The sequence below is a fragment of the Nannospalax galili genome, unplaced genomic scaffold, assembly GCF_000622305.1.
Source record: "Nannospalax galili isolate Female #2095 unplaced genomic scaffold, S.galili_v1.0 scaffold359, whole genome shotgun sequence".
Lineage (NCBI taxonomy): Eukaryota > Metazoa > Chordata > Mammalia > Rodentia > Spalacidae > Nannospalax > Nannospalax galili.
In genome coordinates, this window is record NW_008347042.1 from 6,179,644 (window position 1) to 6,203,963 (window position 24,320).

General features: G+C 35.5%; 1 protein-coding gene and 1 pseudogene across 1 annotated transcript in view; both read left to right on the plus strand.

Moving 5' to 3' along the window:
* The window catches only part of Fstl5 (follistatin like 5), a 507,104-nt gene that overhangs the window by 93,865 nt on the left and 388,919 nt on the right, over positions 1-24,320 (plus strand). The gene's annotated exons all lie outside the window — the stretch shown is intronic.
* Positions 38-24,097, plus strand: LOC103742393 (annotated as a pseudogene).

The window sequence follows — 24,320 nt, forward strand, 5'->3', positions numbered from 1 at the left end:
ACGCTTCAGACACAGGACCCAGAGGAATTGAGCTAAAATGACCTGGAAGCCTCCTCCTGAAGACTCTCATCTTTACTGGAAGGTGCCAAACAAGCTGCGAAGGTAGAAAATGAAGCATTACTCATACCCAGCTCTAAAGCCAGTGAGCCACAGCAATGATCCAGCTGTCAAGATATCCCCAATGCTGTAATAGAGACACAATTGCCTTTTTAAAATATTTTACATAATATTTTTATTTTATGTGTATGAGTGTATTGCCTGTATATGTGTAAGGGCACCTGAGTCTTGCAATGCCTGCTGAGGTTAGAAGAGGGTATCAGATTCCCCCAGAACTGGAGTTACAGATGGTTGTTAGTCACCATGTGGGTGTTGGAAATGAAGCCTGGGTCCTCTGTAAGAGCAGAAAGTGCTCCTAACTACTGAGCCATCTCTCCAGCCCTCGCAATTTATTTTTTAATTAAAGTCTTTAAGTAGGATAAGTTTCATCAAATGAGATGGTAAAGAACAATAAATAGAAATTTTTGTATCTCCAAGTGTGCTTATATTTTCTCTGAGCCTTCACTAATCCCTTAAGGACTTAGAAATTACATCATGAGAGGCAACTGTATCCCTGGAATTATTGGGCAGCAGGTTCATTTACTTTAGAAGAACATCTTTGAAATATACTCAGTGTAGTAGAAATAAAGACAACATTTTTGAAAGGATTGTCTAGGTTTTTTGTACATTACAACCAAAGACCTAGGTAATCATTAAAATAAATTTATTTGCACAAAAATTATATAGTTTAAATAAAAACCTTATTAACTTTATTATGTCAGCCAAAAAGTCAAAAGCTATTTGACTATTTTTAAGTATGTTATTTATATATTTCATAAAAAAATTTGAAAATAATTTTATTAAATTCTATAAGATCACCATTCCTGGTATTTATATATCTAAAAAGAAGTAGTTATTTTAGCCTTTTATTGTAATAAACTTAAGTACTGTTCTTTCCTTTACCCCAAAATTGAACAAATGTGCTTTTTCCTAGTCATTGATGTATATAATCATTTTGGAGAAATTGGCAAGATACACTTGAGATTTGGGCTATGTAGTTGAAGATGTGTTGTATCTGCCTATATAAAGGCAGGTGGCAAATTGTGAGTCCCAAACTATATCCATTATGTTCATTTACTTTACCATTTAGAAAGCACAGATGTTAACCATATAACAACAAGGTAGTTTTATTGTAATCACCTGCTGTTAAGGTCCTTCTTGGCACAGTAGCCAAATGGATTCTTGTTTCTTTCTCAATTACAAGGTCTTTGTTATTTGATGGCACAAAACAAAACTGGCAATTATGTTAATTCATAAGAAATATGTCACATAAGAATTCTGAAGAAAAATCAGAATAAATTTAAACTGTGTATGATCAGAGTTAATTGTTATACACTCATTATAAATGTGATTTGTTTTGATTTTCTGCTCAAAAATACAGTTTTCTCATGATTAATTTTATGATTTGCTACTGTGCAGCCAGAATTCCTCTTATTTACTGATAAACTTTAAGATAAATTTCTTAATTCTTTGTTCTTTTATCTCATTTCCAGAAATGAAAGCCTTCATATTTGCATAGACTTGTTCATTAAAATGATTATTTTAACATACATATAAACACCTACCCACATATATACATCTATCAATGTGTGACAGCATGCGGATATATAACAAGACTCTTTCCCTGATGTGCTAATGAAAAGTATTATTATTGGGAACTAGTCTAAATTCATAAGGAAGCACTTCCTGGAAGGAGATCCCCCTCTCCTCTGCCATTTATCACACATTACTGAACTCTCTTGCCTCTGCCTAATTTACTTTGGTTAGGGAAATATATTTCCAAATAACTTTAAGTCTTCAGCATCAATAGGTGCAGAGCAATGAGTAAATGAGTCCTGGTTCTCACCTGAGACTTAGCTAAGGGCTGTATACTTTGCGATGTAACATTTGACCAAAATGAAACTTTGCAGAAAATGGTCCTTGGGCTTTACTAGACCAAATCAAAAATCTATCTCTCTGTTGTTCTCTTTGTATATGTGTCATATTTATAAAACTGTCTAAAACTGATAAATGGATGTTGTAAAAATAATATAATATTTTTAAAGTAAAATAGATACAAATGCATACATTTATGTCTATTGCAATGTATTAATTGCCTATTATCGGGTAAAGATAACTAAGTCCTAGTCTAGGAAGACTAATGACACATGACTAACTCCAAGGAAGATAGAAGAGGAGAAATTTCAGATTCTAAAGTTTTCAGGTAAAGTCAGTGACTTTTTCCAGCTCAAACTACTCGCCCTCCAAATGAAACACTTTGTAATTTTGAATCTTACTGTGATCCAAAAGAACCTATCAAATCTCCATTGAATCCTCTATTGTTCTTTAAATCCAGCTCCTTTTTTTCTTTACTTTACAGCATTCAAAGCCATTACAATCTATACATTTTCTACTTACAAGGACTTATTTGAAAACCACCATTTAAATTTTAATTATAATCTTTGTGCTATTATTGTGTTTTAGAATGCTAAGCTTTCTAAAAAGTATTGTGATAGACATTTTTTTTCCTTACTCATATGGAAATCAAAATATTTTCTGTGGGACTGTTTTTTTCTCCTTCAGGTGATCAGAGAGATTGAGATGCCCTCCATTCTAAGGTTCCATCTTCCTGAACATAGGAATTTAGTCTCACTGCACACCTGCAGCAGTCCTGAAAGGAAATGAGCACTGACAACTCACCAGGGAAAAGCACTCATTATCCAAGCCTTGAATTGCCACATCTTACTTCCACACCTTTCAGACAGCTTCATGCCTGACACCTAGCTACACCACCCTGCAGGAAAGAAAAATACCATCCTTGGCTCAGCATGAGGGTTCGCCTTTAGTTTGGCTGCTGAGGTGTAGGGGGTCATGTGTGAAAGAAGAATGTGTGCCCAACAACAGTTCAAGACCAGCCTAGGAAACACTGTCAGAACCCTATCTAAATCAACAAAAACATACCACAATCACACTCCTATGAATACAAGTCTAGGAAGAAAAAAAAAATAGATTTAGTGAACAGCTATCTGCTTCAGTACACTGCTATGTACCCTGAAATTGAAATTGGAGGGCTGGAGGGATGGCTCATCAGTTAAGAGCACTGGCTGCTCTTGCAGAGGACCCAGGTTCGATTCCCAGCATCCATGTGGCAGCTAACAACCATCCTTAACTCCAGTTCCAGTTCCAATGCCCTCCTCTGACCTCTGAGGGCACTGTACAACACAGGTGTACTTAACACACATGCAGGCAATACACTCATATACATAAAATATAAAAAAATTTAAAAAGATTGAAATTAGAGTGCCTGTGTGCCAGCATATGTTTATAGAAATTTGTCTTTGAGTGTTTTGTTAAAATAGAGTCTTTGCAGTCCAGGCTGGCTTCAGATTAAGTATGTATCTGACTGCAACCTTGAAGTATTGATCCTTTTGCTTCCACTTCCCACGTTCTGGGTTATAGGCATGAATCAGAACACCGGGCAAGAAATTAATTCTTAAAATACATATATTCATAAGTACAGTATCACCAGAAATTCTTTGCGATGATTTTTAAATTCTGACATTATCTTTCCCTGGTGGTCTGTGACTAGAATTTGAATTCTGATATTTTCTCTTCAAGGTGTTTCTATTCATGCTCCACTTTGTATGGGGGCAGACATATGTAATCAATTGCTTCCTGTAATCTTTAGCTTCTAGTAAAATTTTCTAGCTTTTTCTTCAGGCACCAAAATATTTGTCAACAAGTATTACCTGTCCTAGTGAGGATGTAAGAAAAGAATTCTGGTTTTTGCCTATAACAAAATTGTTCCCTTTTTTATTGCTGAGTACTGTTTTGGAAAGTATCACAACACATTTTTTTTCTACTTAATAATAGAACACAGCAGAGTAAAAGTTGAAGGGAAGCATTTTTATAAAGCTATGATTTTAGGAAAAAATCATTGATTAATATTGAGAAAGATGACATTTATTTTCACATTACATAATGGTATCATTTTTAAAATTTTAGAATTCTGGGTATAAACAGAAGCAATGCTCTACAACTGACTAATACCCTGAGCCCTTTAGCATTCTTAAAGTTTTTACACACACACACACACACACATCTATAGTATGTTAAGTATCTTCCACCAATCCTATCTTTTCTGCCTGTTTCCCAACCTCAGTGTTCCCATTTTTCCCTACTTAGTTTTATTTCTATTCATTTGTACATATACATATGTATACATATGTATATGTATATATGTATATAAAATTGAGGAGCCACAAGTGAAAAAAAAAAAAAAAAACCTTTTGATGGGGGTGGGAGAAAAGAGACAGGGAGAAGAGGGAGTGAGAGTGGGTTGAGAAAAACTAAGGATGTGTGAAGAACTAGTAAGGAAACCCACAACTTTGAAAGTTTAGAAATAGAGTTTAAACAAAGGAGTTTGAATACAGGTACTAAGCATGTGTGGACAATGCTTTCCTCCCTCTGAAGACATGTGTTATTCTAGAAAATCTCAGTGCCAGGCAGCGGTATCTCCTAGGAGCTCTTGGTCAAGGATATTTAGGGGCTACCTCCCAGTGGCCCCTAAAACAACTCAGACTATTGCCATTGCTACCGGTTCCTTTTCTAATGGTATCCTTCTCATTTCCTTCTTTTATTAGTCTAACTAAGCCTTCAGTATTACGTTGAAAAGGAGTGGAGGGAGTGGATACCTTTGTCATGATTCTGAGCTTTGTTGAAATGCTTTAAACTTTTTGCCCATTTAGCATAATGGTTGCTACAGATCTGTTTCATATATATATATATAGTGTATTCCATAAAGAACATCCCAAACAATCTTATTCATCTTTATACCCACATCCCAAATGGCACTCTCCCACAGTCCCCCCCACCACACCATGGCCCATATACTCTGTCATCCTTGCTACTGCCCACTGTGTTGTCAGTGCCCGTAGCCGTTCCCCAGTGAGAGTCCATCTGCTGAGTCTAGTCACCCTATCTATAGTTCCTTCTTTTAGGAAGCTTAGCTCTTCTTTATCTAGCAGCAATTATTTGACAACATTCCTTTAGATAAGATTGGGGTCTGCTGTTCATTTTCCCAGTTTTATGCTGGGTTACTGTCTGGGAGTCCTTTGGGCTACCCTAGCCAATAACTCAAAGGAAGGTATCTCCTGCCTGGCATTGTTTCTTGTTACATAACCTTTAGCTATACACATGGACTCTTAAAGAAACATACTGATCACTTTAATCTTTGGTTATACTTTTCTTTTTAGTGTTTAAGACCATACAGTTGACTCAAATAAACCAATTTATTTTTATTCTTAAGGTTACTTGAAGATCTGTTCCTCAGGGGTCACATGGGCTTGGGAAGAGCGCCTGGATCCGTTTGTTACAAGTTCCATCTATGTGAAGATAAGTCGAAGGTCCAGCTCGACCATGGCTGGCTTCACTTAGAAGCATGGCGGAAATGTTTCCTCTGTGTTGAACCTCCTCTTTGTAGATTGGACACTGGTTCACGTCCATCTGGTGGGGTCTCCATGGTCTCCCCGAACAAGAGGGCAGGTGACTTATCACAGTTGTAGGCTATTTTGAAAGGTGCTCCATGATCCCCTGGGACTTAGTCAACCTTGGAGGGCAAGGAGCAGAAACTCCTTTAGGTCCTTATGACCAGATTAGTATAGGTCTCAAAGTAGGACTGTTAGACATCCAAGAAGGTTACTTCCACCAGTCTGATACTTTTAATTACCATGTGTCATGTAGATAAAGCTTGGGAAAAAAACAAACATTTTCAGATAAACCTTGACTAGACATATATTTTGTTCCTTGAACTAGTTGTATGTATAATTTGTCAGTAGGTTGTTGGACTAATATGGTTCCCTCTGGTTTTTTTAACTAGCTAAGCATTCTTTAACTCTCTCACTGTCTAACACTTCCACATTGGATTCCACATTTACAGTGCCCCCATTTTCCCCATTTCTCTCTTAATACCCTTCTCCTGTGGTTCCCCCTCTGTTGAGATCCTTCTTTTCCTTTATCCCTAAGGTTCCTTGTATAACCCTTGCTCCTCCCTACCATTTAAATAACCTCATTTTAATCCATATCTCCCTTAGTAATACCTGTTTCCTACTGTTCCTCTCTCTCAGGTTCTTTCTTTTCTGTTACCTCCTTGCTCCCTTTTTGTTATTGTGGTTCCTGTAGCTATGTCTGGATACATACTCACTTATAAGGAATTGGTGCTAGGATCCACATATGAGGGAGAACATATGGTGTTTGTTTTTCTGAGTCTGTGTTTCTTCACTTAGTATAACAGTTTCTAGTTCCATCCATTTACCTGCAAATTTCATGATTTCATCTTTCTTTACTGCTGAGTACAAATCCACTGTGTAAAGGTATCACATTTTCATTAGCCACTCATCAGTTGAGGGACACTTAGCTATTGTGAAAAGAACCGCAACAAACATGGATGTGCAAGTGTCTCTGCAATAGGATGAGTGCTTTGGGTATTTGCCAAGGAGTGGTATAAATGGGTCAAATTATAGGTTCAATTTTAGTTTTTTAAGGGTTCTCCACACTGCTTTACAAAGGGGTTGAACAAGTTTGCAGCCCCACCAGCAGTGGATGAGTGTTCCCCTTTCCCCACATCCTCTCCAACATTTGGTATCATTTGTTCTCTTAATCTTAGCCAGTCTGACTGGGGTAAGATGAAATCTTAAAGTGGTTTTAATTTGTATTTCCCTAATTATTAGTGATGTTGAACACCTTTTAAGATGCTTCTTAATGTCTTTATTTCTTCTTTTGAGAACTCTATTCAGCTCCTTGGTTGCTTCTTTTGATGTTTGGAATCATTTGTTCTCTTAATTTTAGCCAATCTGACTGGGGTAAGATGAAATCTTAAAGTGATTTTAATTTGCATTTCCTTAATTACTAATGATGTTGAACACCTTTTAAGATGCTTCTTAACATCTTTATTTCTTCTTTTGAGAACTCTGTTCACTTCCTTGATTGCTTCTTTTGATGTACAGAAGCTTTTAAAAAATATTTTATGTATTATTTTTTTAATTTTATTTTATGTGTATGCGTGTATTGCCTGCATGTAGGTAAGTGCACCCGTGTCATGCAATGCCCGCAGAGGAACAAAGAGGCCATCAGATCCTCTGGACCTGGAGTTACAGACAGTTGTTAACTACCATCTGGGTGCTGGGATTTGAACCTGGTTCTTCTGCAAGAACAGCCAGCTTTTTAGTTTAATGAGGTCCCGTTTGTTGATTCTTGATCTTATTTCCTGGGCAATTGGTACCAGTTTAAAAAATCTTGTTTCCTTTATGTTTAGTCTCCTTAAGTTTTTTATGATAATGGGATGTTGATGATTCAAGGCCTTTCTTGCATTTACTAAGGTAATCATGTGATTTCTGATCTTGAGTCTACTTATATGATGTATCGGATTTATTGAACCATTTCTTCATCTCTCAAAGCCACTATGTAGACCAGGCTGGCCTCGAGCTCACAAAGATCCACCTGCCTCTGCCTCCTAAGTGCTGGGATTAAAGGCGTGTGCCACCAAAGCTATATCTTTTTATGTTTTGAGTTGCTTTGAAAGTATTACAAAAAGAATTTGTAGATCTATGTTCAATAGGGGTGTTTGTCTATACTTTTATTTGTATGTTGTTCTCTGTATTAGTTTTTGTTAACAGGGAAATACACTATTCCTAAAAAAGAATTTAATAGTGTTTCCTCCTTTTCTATTTTGTGGAATGATTTGTGTTGGTTTTTAAAAGTTCTGGTAGATTCATCAGTGAACCCATCTGGAACTGAACTTCTTGAGTTGGGAGAGTTTTCTTTATAATTATTTCATTTCACTTTGCAAGATCTGGTTAAAATTGTTTTATGTTGTCTTGGTTTTTATTTTGGTAGGCTAAATACATCTATAAATACATATATTTCATTTACATTTTGTAATTTAATAGAACATAGTATTGTAAGGAATGTCCTAAAGATTTTCACTATCTTTTGTAAATTCTTCCTTTCAATATTTATTTGAACCTTTTCTCTCTTGTTATATTGGGTATAAGTTTTTTATCAGTGACGTTTATCTTTATAAAAATTGTTCATTTAATTGTTCCTTTGTATTTTTCTTATCTATTTCATTAATTAATATCATCATTTTAATTATTTCCAGCTTTTGATTTTGGGTTTGGCTTGTTCCAGCTTTTCCATATCTCTTAAACACATCATTGTTTATTTGAGATTCCTCTAATTTCTTAATGTACTCACTTATAAATTTTCCTTTGAGGACTGGTCTTATCACATCTCTTAGGATATTGTGTTTTAATGTTCATTGATTCTAGGAATTGCTTTCTTAGTTTCTTTTATGACTCATAATTCAATACTGTGTTGTTTAATCTTCATAAATATGTATATGTGTTGTAGTTTTTTCTATTAATCTCTCATTTTATTCCATCGTGGTAAGATTAAAATACAAGATCTTCAATTTTTTGAAAATTGAGTAGCATCCTAAACAAGTATATGTTTAAAATCATAATAATCTCTTGATTGTTTCTTTAATCAATATGAAATGATCTCTTTTATCTCTTCTGATTAGTTTTGGTTTGAAGCTTATTTTGCCAAGTATTAGAACAGAGAGGATAGCCTGTTTCTTAATTTCATTTGCTTTCAATATATTTTCTCTCCTTTCACCTTAAAGCTTCATCTGCCTTTTATGGGAAGGAGTGGTTCTTGGACTCAACCAATGACTGGATCTTCTTTTAAATCCAATCTGCTAGTGTCCTAATATATGATCTATTTTAGAGTAATTTACATAAGCTACTGAGAATATATGTATTCTGTAATGTTTTGAGAATATATGTAATCTGCTGCTGCTTTCTAAATATTTTATTTATAATTTTTTTATATATATGAGGGAATTGCTTGCATGTATTGTAAGTGCAATCATGTCGTGCAATGCCTGTGAAAGTCAGAAGGTGTTGGATTCCCCTGGAGCTGGAATTACAGATGGTTGTTGGCTGCCATCTGGGTGCTGGCCCTCAAACCAGGGTCCTTTACAAGAGCAGCCAGTGTTCTTAACTGCTGAGTCATCTCTCCATCCCCATATTCTGCTGTTTTTTAATGAAATGTTCTGTGATTGTCTGTTAGGCCTATTTGATCTATGATGTACATAAACTCAGATACTTTCTGGTTTTGTTCTTTGTTTATTTGTTTTCTTTTGGGATCACATCTCTGTTGATAAGAGCCTGGCAATGAAGTCATCCTTTGTGTGTGTGTGTGTGTGTGTGTGTGTGTGTGTATGCCATGTGCATGTGGTGACTGCAGAACCCAAACAAGGACTTCAGATCCCCTGGAAAACCGGTGCCTGTGAGCCACCCAACTTAGGTTTTGAGAATCCAACTCTGGGCCTCTGGAAAAGCAGCCAGTGCTCTTAACCAATGAACCATCTGACTAACTCCTGCTAATATATGTCTTTTGATTGGGGAATTTTGGTCATTAATACTCAGTTATTGTTGAAATATGTACATTAATTCCTATGTTGTTGCTTATTATAGTATTTCATTTTTTCCTATTCCTCCTTTACTTAACTGCTGTTCTAGTGTGGTTTATTCATTCCTGTAGTCTCATAGATATGTTTTTCTGTCTCTTCATTCTAAAATATTCTTTTCAGTGTTTTCTGAAGACCCAATTTGATGGTAATTAGTTCCTTTAGCCAGTCTTTAACATGGAAAGTTTTCTTCCTTAATTATGACAGGTAACCAACCACTTTCTTGGAAACAGTAATCTGTGTTGGCAACTGTTGTTTTTCAGAAGTTGAAACACAACATTCTAACACCTTTTTGTTTTCACTATTTCCACTGAAAAATAAGCTGTTAATTCTGATTGGCCTGATTGTGTATGTGATGTGGTGGTTCTGTCTCCCAGATTTCAGTATTCTTTCTATATTCTGTGTATTTAGTTTTCAGAAATGGTACTGTTATAATATGATACGGTGAATTTCTTTTCTTGATTTGTTTGATGATCTAAATGCCTCCTGTACCTTAGATGGGCATTTCTTTCCCTAGATATTTGAACTTTTCTGCTATAATTTTATTGAAATTATTTTCTTTTCTTTCAGCATGGAAGTCTCCTTCTTCTCACATGTTTTATTTGTGTTTTCATTCATTTTAAAAAATCTTTTTCCCAACTCCTTTACCTTGTCTTCAAACCCTAAATTCTGCCTTCCCTTTAATCCATTATATTGGTGGGTATTCCGTGAAGCTTTTTATTTTGTTTATTGAACTTTCCTTCTCACTATTTCAGTTGGATTTCTCTTTAATATTTTTCTTTAATGAATTTCCTTCTCATATTTTGTATTGATTGCCTTATTTGATTCAGTTGTTTTTTGTTTGTTTGTTTGTTTTTGTTCTTGTTGTTCCTTTGGATTTCATTCAGGAATGTGTGTCCTCTTTGATTTCTTTGAACATATTTGCAACCATACCATTCTTTTGAATTCTTTGTTGAAATTTGTCTATTTTGCTTATTTGAGCCCATTCCCATGACAGTGGTAAATTTTGGTAGATCTATATTGCCTTGGTTTTTACATGATTCCCATTTTTCTTTGCTGACTTGTACATTTGGGGTTAGGTAATTGATTGATTATTTTAAAGTCACCTTTATACATTCAGTGGAAAAGTTTGTCATGTTCAAAGGGGACAAGGCTGTAGCTTGGCGAGGTTTCAATTTTCTCTGTTGGTGATTAAAGCACCCTCCCCAATCCTTAGTACTCTCATGAAATTAGAGTGCTGTCTGCAACAACAAGTGCTGTCAAGGCAAACGCAGTAATAATAATTTTTAAAAAGCCAAACACTCTTTATATACTAATAATTTAAAAAAGTAAACGACACTGTCAGTACTGTGTATCATGAAGTACATGTCACCATAGGTTGCTCTGATGACTCTACTAAAGAAATATCAGGGTTGTGTGTGGTGACGCACGCCTTTAATCCCAGCACTTAGAAGGCAGAGGCAGATGGATCTCTGTGAGTTCAAGGCCAGCCTGGTCTACATAGTGAGTTCCAGGACAGCTGGGGCTACAGGGAGACCCTGTCTCAAAAAGACCAAAAAAGAAATAAAAGAAAAAAAAAGAAATATCATAATTGTGATATGCCTCCTTGAACAGCTACTCGAATTTGCTATCCACAAACCTAGAGCATCATAGTGAATAGTTTAGAGCCTATATGTATAATCATTGATTGTATATATTATATGTCAGATTACTTAATAATCTGAATTATTTGATATATAAAATCATTTATTCTAATATTGTTCATCTCAATGAAGTTTGCCAGTCAAATGTGTTTAAATCATGTTAAAATAAAATGTTTTAAGGTTTAAATATGAAGACTTTCCAATAGGTTCTCAGACTGCATGCTACCATATATTTGACCCTGAATAGAGATGAATGATGACATCATGATATGTTATTTCTCATTTTATTTGCCTATTCCCAAATCTGAACCTATGACCATTTGCCTGTCTGATTTAGCATTACACCCCAGCAGGTTCATCTACCAGAAAGGAATTCACAGTTATCTAGCTCACAGGAACAATGTCAACTTTTCAGTGTTTTGTGACATTAACAGAGTATTCATTTAAGCTACTGATTGAATTTAAACATTCACCTTCAATACTTTATATTTCCTGTTATCTCTAATTCCTGAAAAGAAGACATTCTGCTCATTGTTTTGTCATTTTTAATTAATATGGTGAATGGACTCTCATTAAATACCAGATAAAATAATTACATACAAGTCAATAATGTGAAAAATCCAGTAACTGCTAAAATTTTATAAACCAAATGGATTATTTAGGGATATGTTCATCATTTTTTGAATATGTCTCCTTTTTAGAATGTTGAAATAATTTATAGTTGAAAAAAATATGTGCTAAAATTATTCCTATATAAGATTATTTTCCACAGTCCTAGTTGAATAAGTATATTGAATTAATTCACTTTCAGAGCTGACTAAGCTGTCAGTATATTGAGATAAAATAAGTGACAAATAGATCTTGCTCTGACAGAAATTACCATAGCTATAAAAATTTTAAAGCAGCAAAAAACCCAAGACTGTACATATTCACATTGTTAAAATTCTAGACAAATACTCTATGTACAAGATAATGCATCTATACTTAGGGATCAATATTTACATAAGTAACACTCAAGTATCATTTTCATCTTTGAATTGATATGACATCAGTGAAAAAGGGTGACGATGTTTTCTAGATATTTGTCAAAAAATGCAGCATAAAATTATTCATTGAATCACATGAAATGGTCAACAACATCCTGTTTATATCACTCAACTTATAGTGTTCAATATTTGTACCATTGTATACTTGATAACAAAAAGAACTTTAAATGCTAATATATTTGTACTTAAAATTTAAAATATCTCTAAGACAGTAGAAATGATGTGGACTTTCTACAATTGATAGTTTACATGGAGATTTTAAGAAGTCACTATTAATCTGCTCCACACAAATTATTTCTAAACTTACATCAACTCACTAAAAACTGGCAAGGATTACTTAGTCATAATTATGTTATAAAATGAATTTTAGGGGCTGGAGAGATGACTCAGCCATTAAGAATACTGACTGTCCTCTTCAAAACTCTATGGACATCAGCATGAATATATAAATTCTTATTAGATTTCAATTAATTTTCATGTAAAATATGAAAAATATGTTCATATCTTAAAATTTATTTTATAATAGGAAAAGTATGGCAGGTGTTTTCAGATTAAAGGAAAATGATGCTTAGAACACACCTAATTATACAAGCAAATGCTCAGTTCACAATTTGCACATTATTTCTTCAAGGAACATCAGTGACTAACTGGAGTTTGAAAGTAGAATTGAATTAATTCAATAGCAAAAAGAATAATATATGTAAAATAACTTGGAAAAATATTTGTGGTCAATTAACCTACATCTCAACCCCTAAATTATGTTGCTATGTTACATTGCCTGGCACAGAGCCAGCCAGATATAGTGATCATTAGGGTCCCTAATGTAGGGAGATTATACTGCATTATCTTGGTAAGGCTAATCTAATCACAAAGGCTCATAAAGCAGAGAGCTTCCTCCTGCTGAGGTCAGCATAGAAGGGAACATTAATGACAATTTTTTAGGGTATCAAATGGAAAGTAACATGTTTTGCTATCATTTTAATATAAATTTTTGAAGAATATCTTTACAGATAGAAAAATCATCTGTTCATGCAACTGACTTGGTGTAGCAATATAGTTCTATGAATAACTTCTAATATTTCAAATTTTAAATTGAATTTTAACTATTTTGATGAATCAGCAATATTGATTATAGTTTTTGCAAACTTAAGTTTTTAAATACCATACATACTCCATCTTTTATCAATGCCAGTGCCTAACATCTATGGGAAATTTTTCATTGATTCTTATCTTCAGCTTGAAACATATTATTCTGGAATATTAATTTTACTCAAGTAATAAATTATAAACAAGTGATAATCACTGAGTACCAATATGCATGGAAATCAAACAAGATTTAGATAAATTTTGGTTTTATGCAGAAGTTATATAACAGTCTTTTGTACTCAACATCCAAGGAACTCACTTCCAAATTGTAAACAAAGAAGTACAAGATATTCTAGATCCTGAGATATAAAGAAAGTTCATAGAGGCTGGAGAGATGGCTCAGAAGTTAAGAGCACTGGCTGCTCTGGCAGAGGCCACAGGTTCAATTGCCAACACTCACGTGTTGGCTAACGGCTGTCTATAACTCCAGTTCCAAGGGATCCAACACCATCTCATGATCTCCACAGGCATTGCAGAACACATGTGCACTTATGTACATTCAGGCAATGCACTCATACACATAAAATAAAATAATAAAAATGAAATATTTTCAAAAGGAAAGCTCATAATTTAGTATATTTATTTTATAGCTTACTCCAGTTTACAAAGTCTTACCTTAAAAATATGAGAAAATTACAAAGATAGTGAATTATAAACTTTCAAGAATTATTTGCAACCTTTTGTTACTAAACATATTAAATTCAGCTGTCTTCAAGGGAAGTCATCTTTTATTTGCTAACATGCAAACATTAATACTGATGGAACAGAAGTAACATGTTTTATCTTCTTGTCGTTTGTGTGTAGACATCATCTACTCCCTCACAGCCTTAATGTTCTGTGTACTGCACATCCTGACAGCAGCAGTCAGTGTGATCAATTGCAATTGTAAGTGTGATCAAGTTAGTTTCATGCAGTTATCTCCTCCTCCTCTCCTTAGTACATATGTGTTGACTAGTTAGAGAGCAATGGCTTGTATCACAGTCAGGTACAGCCACACTCCAGAACATTCTTTAAATAAACAGGTCACCTTCATTCTTTTCAAGATAAAAAAAATGCATTGTTTCTTAAAACAAACTTCTGAAGATCAGTGGTAAGTTCCCTTATCACTTAAAGAATAGCACAACAAGAGCTGGAGAGATGGCTTGGTGACTAGGAGCACTTGTAGAAGACCCAGATTCTGTTCCCAGCACCCATTTGGTGGCTCACTACAGTTTGTATCTCCCTATCTAAGGGATAAGGGATCAAATGCCCTCTTCTGGCCTTCATAAGCACCAGGCATACATAGGGTGGACATATACGCATGTAGGCAGAAACAAACAAACAAAAAACATCATAGTCGGGCATGGTGGTGCATGCCTTTAATCCCAGCACTAGGGAGGCAGAGACAGGCGGATCTCTGTGAGGTCAAGGCCAGCCTGATCTACATAGTGAGTTCCAGGCCAGTTGGGGCTACAAGGCAACCCTGTCCCCAAAAGTCCAAAAGAAAATCATCAAAATGTTTTTTAAATATTCATAGTTGGGAGTACTTTAATGACTTTACTCGCTGACACAGCTTAAGTATCATAAAGTAAGAAATTGTCAATGAATGTTGTGCAAACAAGAAGACATCTTCACAAAGTGCCACAATCTGCACTTAACTTGCTTGGGAAAAGGAAGCAAGTGTATTAGTAAGCGAGGCGAACAGGAAACTCTTTTTAATCTATCCTTTACACATTTCAATCATAGCTCATCAGGTGTTCAAGGAATTGATGGAATCCCTGCGATGTGGAGACGTTTTCCTCAAAAAGCTGTTTTAAACACCTGTTATACATAGTGTATTGCCTAGAAAGATACTTATAAATATTTATATATAACATTGTAAAAAATTGATATATTCAACTACAGTTTCACGAGGATGTTTCAGCCATACTGAAAACTTTGATTACTGGATTTTTAACGTTGAATACTGCTAGGCAAGAGATTTTTCATCTGGTACCTACTGTGTCTGGAAGAAGTAGAAGACCTTGTTCCCCATCAGGAATCTGGAGTAACAAACCAGAGAGTCCTCTTTACATTGGAGTCATGTCCCATTCATTCTCATATTCCTCTGAGGACAGTCCAAGTGGAGACAATTCCAGACCTACAAAAAGCATAAAATTGAATGGAATTTTTCTAATTCAATTTGTTTAATCACAAAATAAATACACATTGAATGAATGCATGAATGAATAGAATCCTTGTTTTCCTCAATTTTGTTGGATACTAGCCATAAGAATAAGAATAATGAGTTTATACATAAAATATGAAGTTTTGAATCATTCTTTTTATGTATCATGTGATGTGTGTGTGTATGTGTGCAACTGTGAGAGTGTGTTCGTGCAGTTGACACACCACATTGGTGCTTTCCTTTCCCTTGAGACAGAGTTAGTTTGCTGCTCATTGCTGTGTACGCCAGGCTCTCGGCCTCAGCTGAGGTCATTCTAAGTCTCTGCCCTGCCCCCCACCTTGCTGACCTTTCCTGCCTGTCACAGCCAGGAAGATATAACTCAGATGCTCATGTTTATAATGCAAGCACTTCACCTGCTGAGCCATTTGCCCACTTGCTGTTTCATTCTTGTCCTTTCGGAAATACCTCTCTGTCAGCAACAACAGAAAAAATGCATGAACTGAAAAATTGCAAATATTAGGATATTTACAGCAGCTTTTAACTCTGACTGAAACTAAGAAGTATTACCTTATTTATTCTTTGCCTTCATGAATCAACAAATGTAGCACTTTTCATTACTCAATACAATTTCTGCAGCTACTTAATGAAATGTATTCATTTCCATCTATCATTACTGCAATTCTTCTTGGTATTTCCAAGCTCCTATCAATAGAAAGTGATTATGGTAACTTTGTCAACTACCTTAAAATATGACCAAAATGTGTAGCACAGTCATTATTGATTCTTTTTTATTGACAAAGATTATGTGGGCTCTTGTAAGAATTAAATACAAAATAAAATTAAACTAGAGATACTTTTATGACCTGAAGAACAACCTGCCAGAGAAAGTGCTTGCAGTTTATTATTCATGTTTCAATCTAACGATTTTCATGTTAGTTTCTGAATTAAAACATCACTGTACCTTAAGAGCAATGAAGTTCCTTGATTTTCAGTTACTGTTTCAGTCTCTTAGAAGGGCTAATTTTTAGGAAAGTTACATTCCAGCAAAAACCCAGCTGAAAGTTAGTAGTACTTAAGAGGTAAAGAAATCAGGGCAGTTCTGTCTCAACTGAAAATAAAGGAGAATCTGCATGTTCATTTCCATATGCAAACTTGAAGAGCAGAGCTTCATTTTAAAAATTCCTTGAATTTTTGTATTCAGCCTTTATGAATTCTTTGGAATGCCCCTTTTTCATCAATATGATGATGGGAAAGGAGGTCAGGCCAGGGGCTGGGTCCTGTTTTCTAAAGATGGGAGGATGCTCCTCACCTCACCTCAGATGTACTTCTCTCTCACTTAGAGTGACTTCGAGCATTTGATAATTTGCTCATTTGTATTTGACCATCGCAATAAATTAATCATTTAGGGAAAAATTTACAACTTAAATTTTTATTTTCTTACCATTAGAACTTATTTCTGATCCTCATGGACAATATTTGAAAAGTAAAGTCCCTATTAAAGATATGGAAAGGATTTTTATCTCAGTGATTAAAATGTGACATTTTATTAGTGCTTTAATATAAGAAACCACTCTCAGCAACCAACCAAGTCTACACCTGGGTGTCTGCAGCAATGTGTATAATGATATTCTAAATATGAAACAACTTATATCAATACTTGAATTGCTAATGTGACTACAAAACAATTAGTTTGTAAGCATGCTTATTTCCAATGGCTTGAATCATACACTGATGGTTAAATATAAAGACTCTAGGATTTAGCTTCCTGAGTTCAAAACACAGTCCTAATATTCACCCAATGTATTTTTTTGGCATCAGAACATCCTATTCTGATAGTTTACCAACATATGTAAAGGAGATAATGGCCATCTCAGAGAATGATAGCGATAATTAAAAGTGCCAGCCTTCCCCTTTGGACCTGTAACACCTTGCATCACACTGAACCTCGACTCAGAACTGGCTACTCTCCCCATTCTCTTTACATCTTTCATTTCTTTGTCAAAATCATGCACGTCCTCTCTTGCTCACTCTCTTCTCTCTCTGTCTTCCTCCTCTCTCCACGCCCAACCTCGCTCTCTTCCCTGCTCTTTCTTTTCTTTTTTGAGACCAGGTATGACTCTGTAACTTAGGCAGAGCTCATTATGCAGTACAGGCTGACCTTGAACTTTGGCAGTCTTCTTGACTGAACACCCAAAGAGCTGGCACTTTGGACATGAGACACCACACTTAACTTTTCCGTTTTTTTTTCCACTGCCAAATAGTGCAGGTAGCTATTTTTCCCTTATATTTTCCCTTCGTAAACAGCAGCTCATAATGAAATGATATATCACTAATATCTAAATCAAAGAATTTCTAAGTAGAGCGTTAACATCTTTATTTAATTTGATTTCCTGGAACTAATTCATCACTATGCTCATATATTTGCTTATATTAAAAGAAGGAAGAGAGGGGTCAGGTTAGCTATATGCCATATATAGTAATGAAATGCCTCATATACAGTATAATTTCATCCTTTCAACATTGCATGAAGTAGGTTTTGATACTACTATATAATTAAGAACATTAAAGTATCGAAAGAACAAATGATTCATCCACAATTTATAAATAATTGTATATTTGGTTTTTAAATCTAGATGCCTTGCATTTGTTAACTGCAGATAGCCATTGACAATGTGTAGTCTCAATGTTGAACCTACTGTGGTGTTTAACTCTTGAACTTTTGTAATTCAAAGTTCCTCATAATTTCCTCAGGTCTATCTGCAGTACCTCACGTCAACTCTCCTGTCAACAAATCTCTCCATAATGCCTTTCTTCATTAAATTTGGTTACTAAGATACTTTCTCAGTTTCCATGATGGGCTCAAATTCCTTGAACTTTGTGTTTTCTTCTATTTCCAAACTGGCTCTGTGGCTAGATGATATTTCTATGAGTCAAACTCAGTGATAATACATATAAGGCCTCAAGAGCTGATTAAAATACTGGCAGGCCACAATCTCAGGGTTCTGTTCATAAACTTCCTATTGGAACTGGAAATATACAATTGGGCAGCAATGTGAGAACCATTGCATAGACTAGCAAAACCATATTGTTTTCAAAAATGTTTTTAATTGAATTTTAGCTACTTAATATAATACAGTTTGATGATATTTAGATCCACTTCCTCTCCACACCTCCCTTATTATCTCCCACCAATATAATGAATTCATATATATATAAAATTTACATATATATATATATAGCCTATAGAGTCTGATTTGTTTCCCCAAATGTCATTCAGTGTGTGTCCATCCTCTGGGCCCACCAAGAATCCCCATCTATGTATGACACTCTCTTTTCCCCCCCAGTAAACATCAATTGCCATAAATTTCTTAGGCTGAGCTGGGATTTCTTACCCACTTCCCCATGTCTATGCTGGGATTTTGTCTTGTTTGAGCTTGCATAGGATGTGTGCATGCTATCACAGAAGTACTTGATGTATAATAATTCTGGGATACATACATATTTAACCAATTTGAGTGAAACAATGTTTGCTATATATCTCCAGGATTCTTCTCATACCATGACTCTGCTGAATAGAAAGAATGAAATCTTGTGTCATACAACAGTCAATATATAGTCAATTTTTAGAAATTTCAAAGTATCTGATAACTATAGTAAAAATGAAGGATTAGTGGACTTTTGATAAAATATACTGTGTCACATATATGTTTATATTAAACATAGAAAAGACTACTAACTCAACTCAAGATATTCCAAAATCTAAAATTACAGGTAGGTTAGTATAATAGTAGTGTGGAACTGGATTTACATTTCCAAGATTGACACAAAGAGAAGCTTTAGCCAGCTAAGAAGGTAATGCTACAGTTACATATGTGATCCTGAGTTAACTTATCTCAATCTGAGCAGACAAAATTCACAGAAAGTGTTAAGAAGGCAGAATATGAGAGAGTCAACTGAAGCTAAGGATTCCCTGACCCTCTTTTTAAGGACCCTAATTAAATGAAAGTGTAATAACAGTCCCATAAAACATTTAGTCACGACTAAATGGAACTTTAAAATAAATTTCTCTAAGACATAGAAAGGAATAAAAGGCAAATAGTCAATAGGCCTGTATGCCCCAAAACCAGGAAAAGAACTGTACAGCAAAAAAGAATATGTGAATTTCAAAGTAGCTCATATGAAAATGATGAAATAATACCCAGAAGCAGATAAACCCAAACTATACAGCAAGATAACAGACAAAAGCAAGACAAAAGTCAAGCACAAACAAAGGAGGGCATAGAAATGACTCTGAAAATATCGATCATCATAATGAGTATAAATGAATGAATTTTAGCAAGAGCAAAACAGGTAAAGCTTTAAAAATCCCTCTGCATATGTCACAGATAACACAATTTATATGATAGCAATATCTTCATCATATCCTTTTTTGATTTTGGTTTTGTTTTTTTGTTTGTTTTGTTTTTTGTTTTTTGTTTTTGTTTGTTTCCTTGCTTGACACAGAGTTTCCCTGTAGTTTAAGCTAACCTGAATGACTATGTAGACCAGGCTGTACTTTATCTCACAGAGATCTCCCTGCCTCTGCCTCCTGAGTGCTGGGATTAAAGGGGTGTACCACCATGCCCAACATTCCTCATATCTTTCACCACATAACCTGTTTACAAAATTATTACAGGCCTTAGTTAATATTTAGGCTTCACACTATAATCAAATACTAAAAAGATGTCATATAGACAGTTTTCAGATTAGCTTTATTTTTCAATAATTTCATACTTACTCTTTTTTATTTATTATTTTTATTTTATGTGTATGAGTGTATTGGCTGCTTATATGTAAGTGCACCAATGTCGTGTAATGCCATGGAGGTCAAAAGAGGGCTTTAGATTCCCCTGGGACTGGAGTTAAGGAGGGTTCATAGCCGCCATGTGGGTGCTGGGAGTTGAACCTAGCTCCTCTGCAAGAGCAGTCAGTGCTCTTAACCACTGAGCCATCTCTCCAGCCCCTCATATTTATTCTTAAAAATAATAATTTATACTTTACTATGTATGCAGGTAGGAGAATACTGTGAGATGTTAGAAAATATATCCTTCACTATCTTGATGGGAATATATGGAGTTCATGACTCTATTTGTGTATCAAATGTAAAATGATTTTACTGTTTCTTCTCAAATTTCCACAGCACGTTCTTGCTGAGAATACCTTGACTTCTCTTGGGAAGACAAGTAAAGGAGGTGTCTAGTTCCTAAGCATAGTCATAGATGCTACCACCCAACATCTAATGTCCTTTGGGAATAAATTCCATCTCAGTCTTCAAGAGCTGAAGCGACTGTCCTTGCCAGTGGAAGTCAGAGACCCAGCTCTGCTCCATTGTCTGCAGCAGACTGAGGTGTTCTTTCAGAGACCTGTGCACAGATAAAGCTAAATTCTTAACCACAGGAAATAATTTCATGACAAGACAGTATGGAATAGAGTTGGAACTCAGTAAGAGAGGTTTTAAGGTAAAATAAGAACAGCTGAGTGTGGACTTTTTGAGAGAAAGTCACTATTAAATGTCTTTAGAGTAGCCATGTATATGAGTCTGCTGGCTCTCCAGCTTCATCCCAAACATTGCTGAAGAACATTTTCCTGTTCTCTTTTTAGAAAATTGTATCATAGAGTGGTTTCTGAAGTACACTGGATAGGATTACAGGTGATAAGATAAAACCCTAGCTTTGCAGGGGAAGTTAAGATATCTTTATTATAAATAAAAGTTCATAGTCTTGTTTGTGAGATTCTGAAAAGTGTCTGGGAAAGAAGTCAGGTCATAGACACTGAGGCCTTAAGCAGGACTCTATGCTAGTTTAACATTTAGAAAATATATCTCTGTATAAAAAGAAAGCTGTCCATATGTCATCAGCCATCACAGCAAGGGTTAATTGTGCTGGAATTCCTGAATTTCAGCTCTCAAGAGACTTCAGTCAGACTTCAGGATGATGGGCTCATTTCCCTTCCATGCATGCTTGCCTTAGTATTTAGGCTTCAAACTACAGTCAAATATTGAGAAGATGTCCCCTTAATTTGTCTGTCTTTCAGTCCTTCCTCAGTTGTTATACGTTAGATCAGTATACCTGAAATATTTACCCCTAAACCTTTAAAAGAAAAAGTCTGCCAAAATTTGCTGTTGATTTTCAAATTATTAATTCAACTTAATTTGTGTTATTAATTCTGTCAAATTATTCTTGTGCAATATATCTAATAAGCATATGAAGGAAAATAAGTTATTGGTGAAGCAAATCTGTTTCTCGATGTGAACAGTTTAAAAATTGCTTTTCTCTCTTACTTTCTATCATCCTCTTGTTTTTATTTTTCTATGGTATATTTTTCCTATTTCTTTTTTTTTTTAAATATTTTCAAATGCTTTAAATCTTCACACAAATTAGGTGCAAATTTTTTCTTTCCTTCACAGGGGCCAGGTCTGAAAATAAAAACCCAAACGCCACAACGTTTAGGATTATTATTGAAGGATCCTTGAAATGAGTTGGAAATAAAGACCATGCCTTACACAGCTTGCTGTGTTGTTTCTAACCTGGCAGATTTCCACAGACAGGGGCTTGTGCTAGGGGCTTGGTTCTGAATCAAAATGCTGAAGAACAGCCAAAATCTTGTCTGTTCTCTTGGGAAATATGATAACCACAGGAGGCAATCAGGGGAAACAGGGTCTCCTCTTCTAGGGGGCTAATACAAAATGTATGCTCCAAATGAGCAAAATGGGAACCATAAAGAGTCCTTTCAGGTGTGTGGAGCCGACTACATAGGGCACTGTTTCCTTAGAAGCAGTTTACTTGGATTTTGGATACTTTCTGTATAACTACTTGAAAGCAGCATTTTCACAATACTCTTGATGACCATTTATCAATATTTTAAATATTACTAGATAATTTCTTTGCATTAGACATGAGGCATTGTGACAAAGCATTAGAAAATTAAAAGTGATATGTGCGTATGTGTTTTCTTTGGAGCATTCATTACATTCTACGTTAATCTAATGTGATCCATGAGGATTCACATTTGAATGTTTACTCAAATATCATAAATAATGTGCATCACTATATCTGCAACAGTCAGAGCAGTTTGAACATTTATTAGACCTCTGCTTTTTAATGAAAATAAAAAAAATGAATATTTAGAGTGTTAAAACAGTGTTTTAAACTTTAAGACTTGTTATCATACAGATATAAAATGAACATGTTAAAATTCTAATTAGCTCTATGGGTAGGCTACAGATGGAGAGGGGAGTCTAAATATGATTAGGAGGTATTGTATGAAATGCACAAAAGAAATAAAAACATATATTAGAAATAAAAAAATTAAATTAGCTCATTATTTATGAGAGAAATGGCAGATGTTGTAATCAGTTCAAAGAAAATCAAGAGTCACAAATTTGCACGGAATAAAGAATTGTAGGGGCTGGGAAGGTGGCTCACACAGTACTGTACTTGCTGCACAAGCATGAGGTACTCAGTTCAATCTTCAGAGTTCAAGTTTAAAAGAAGGGTTGGCCCAGAGAAACATGCCTATATCGGCCAATGCTGGCAAAGTGAAGATAGGCAGATCTTGAGGTGTGTTGGCAAGCTAATCTGGGCAAATCAGTGAGATCCAGTGAGCTTCAGTATGAGAATCTATGTCAAAAGATTAAGGACACCCAGCAAGGCTGGGGCAGGGGAGCAGAACTGAGTCCCCCTGCCTGAAGGGGGCGACCAGGACTCATCCTCCGCGCTGCGGCTGCCTGGCCCAGTTAATAGCAAAACTTAGCGGATCGCTTGGCAAACAGTGACGTGAAAGCACAGTAGAAAACTGTTTTGGAGCAGCTGGTCAACTCTTAAGCATCCCTGGACGGGTGCTCATTGGAGAAAGAGTGCTGAATAAGTTATGCAAGAAGAAGGCTAACGAAAGGCAGTTTTTTCTTGTTTAATGACATTCTTAAATGCGGCAATATTGTCATGGTTATCATACAACCAACAACATATTATTCCCTTGGACAATGTCACCACTGACTCCATTGAAAATGAAGGAGAATTAAGGAATGGGTTTCTACTTAATACACCAACTAAATTATTCGCAGTTTATGTTGGCACTGCCACCGGGAAGCTAGAATGGATGAATCAGTAAGTGCGCTACTTCTTTACCCTCAAAAGTGGGAAGACATCCTGTAACAAACACACTGATGCTGCCTTGCTTCCTGACTCTGAGGTGTCTGTGTGTAATTTACACCTGTTAACTGTCGTCACCTTTGCCACAAATGTGGTTTTGTTATGTGTGGTCCCTGCGCTGAAAGAGGCTTCTCCTTCGCAGCCAGTCTTCTAAGTTTGTGTGGATTTGTGATTTCTGCTAAGAACCGCTTTCGCTGGGGGCATGGCCACGTGCCAGCCTGCTAGATCAGACTCCTTCAGCCAGCCACTAAAGTCCTCTAAATGATGTATCTAATGAGGACGGCGACAGAGTGACTAAATACACGATTGGAAATATTTAATTGGATGTGACTATCTGGAAAATCAGCTGTGGGAGATGTAAATTTCTTACATCTCTCAATCCCAGTCCAGCCCAAGAAACTTTTAACCGGTGCCCTCTCTACTCTATAGAAAGTGGGTCCTTTGCCTCCTGCTCCTCCCTGTACTCTTCCAGGGACAAACTTGGAAATATAGCACAGAAAGTTTTGGTTTCTTATTCTCCTTTATTTCTAGATTATTATTTTT